This window comes from Megascapheus bottae, chromosome 2 (genome assembly GCF_031878675.1).
Source record: "Megascapheus bottae isolate mThoBot1 chromosome 2, mThoBot2.hap1, whole genome shotgun sequence".
Lineage (NCBI taxonomy): Eukaryota > Metazoa > Chordata > Mammalia > Rodentia > Geomyidae > Megascapheus > Megascapheus bottae.
The window spans coordinates 35170705-35173054 of NC_143510.1; positions in this window are offsets into that span (position 1 = coordinate 35170705).

The window sequence follows — 2350 nt, forward strand, 5'->3', positions numbered from 1 at the left end:
ATATTTTGTGAAATACAGAAAACACACATACATATGTATATATATATGTATTATACATTTACATATTATATTATGTGTAATATATGCCTTTTTATAAAAGAAGCAAAAAGATATTGGTTCCCAGTGTGTATAGAGAGTTTAATAAAAAATAAAATGGAGCATCTCCAAAGGGTCATCAAATCTGCACAGTCTTTCTATTCATCTACAACATGCAGACCCAATAGCTGTCTGCTTCAGAGAAGCCTGCTACAGTAGCCCAGCAGGGTCTCTGGTGCTGTTTAATAAAAGAGACAAATGTCTGCTGCTCCTCATGAGAACTTATTTTTGTCCACAAGCTCTATGCTTGAAGTTTATCTTTTTTTCATTCTTTCTACTCCTGTTTGCTAAATGGAATTAAAGGATTAGAGTTGAGATGGTCTGACAAATAGAAAGGAATCAGAAGATAATATGACTATGAAAGGCAATGTGGCCATTTCAGAAAAAGTCAAAAAATCAAGGCCATGAGCAAAAAAAAACACATATGCTTGTGAGAATATGAAATTTGTTTTAAAAAATATTGAAATAAAAAATTTGCAATGGCTTAAGTATAGAGTCCCACAGTTTTGTGTTCTTTGGGAAATGGAATTTATTCCTGTCATATTTCAGTACTTTTACATCAGTATGATACTATGCTGATGTTCCCTTACATGGCTGAATGTTGAAATCCTTACGAATTTGCGCTTAGAAGAATAGTTTTATTCAGGTAGTTTTAGGCATTGAAGATTCAGCAGTGAACAAACCAAACAAAAAGTGCAGTCCCAAGAATTTACACCCCATGAAAAAAAGCAGATCATTATCCCCCACAAAAGAAAGTTAAGTGTATAAATGATAGCTAGGCACTGGTAGCTCATAAATGTCATCGGAGTACTTAAAAGGCTGAGACTTGAAGATGGTAGCTCAAAGACAATCTGGACAGGAAAGTCCATGAGACTCTTATCTCCAATTAAGCACCACTCTAGAAGTGGCTCAAGTAGTAGAGTACTAGTCTTGAGCACAAATGCTCAGGGAAAGCATTCAGGCGCTGAGTTCAAGCCCAAGGACCAGCACAGTCAGAGCATTCCAGGATGAAAATTCCAGCTGAATATTTCAGGCCGAACATATCAGAAAGAACATTCTAGATTAGGTAGTCCACATGAGCATTTTAGGCTAACTATTCTGGATATAACATTCTTCAATGAATATTCCAGTATGAACATTTTCAGGCTGAGCATTCTGTAAAGACCATCAAGAATATTAAAGACTGATCACTCCAGTCAGAGCATTGCAAAGACAGCATTCAGTGTCAGCTTTCCAGGCAATTGTCATATCATAGATCCTTTGTGATATCATATACTCTTTGTGAACTCTCATAACCACTACGACCTCATGATCTTTGTGCTCTCATGTCCATTGTGACATTACCAAGCCCTTTAACCCCATATAGCAATTGTGACCCCATGACCATTGTGACCTCACATTACCTTGTGACATCACAGGCTCATTGTGATGACATGCCCATTTGACCTCATCTTCCATTGTAGCTTTATAATTATTATGCGCTCGTATTGCCACTGTGATATCAAAAACCCATTGTGAGATCTTACATATATTTTGACTTCATATTCCTATATGAACTCATGACCATTGGGCTCTCTTCTCATTGTGATATCACAGACCCACTGGAACTCAACTGGCATCTCATGACCCATAGTGGCCTCACATTGCCTTGTGATCTCACAGTACCATTGGGACATCATATATACCCATTGTGATCTCACATCTCCACAGTATACATTTTGTACACATACTGCTATTGTGACATCACAGAACCATTGCAATATCCTATACCAATTAAGACATCATAAGCCGAGTATGACCTCATATTCCCATTATGACATCAAGGACCCCATTTTTGACATCGTATAGTCATTGTGAACTCATATACCCATTGAGATTTCATAACTCCATTGTGATATCACAGACCCTTGCCCCATTATATCTCTTTTGTGATCTCATGACTCTTGAGAATTCACATTGCCATTCCGATATCATATACTACTATGACCTCACATCATGACTGTGACCACATGACCTATGTGCGCTCCTGTCACCATTGGGACATCACTGACCCATATTTTTTTAATAATTTTTTATTGTAATTTATAAAAGGGTTACATGATATTTGCCAGATAGAAGGTGCATTAATTCACATACATTGATACCCTTTCACATTTCTTGGTACCCCTCACCCTCCCTCCCACCCACCACCCACCCCCTTTCTTGGTTTTCCCCCCTTCCCTATCAAATTTCAAATAACCAAATACAAATAAAT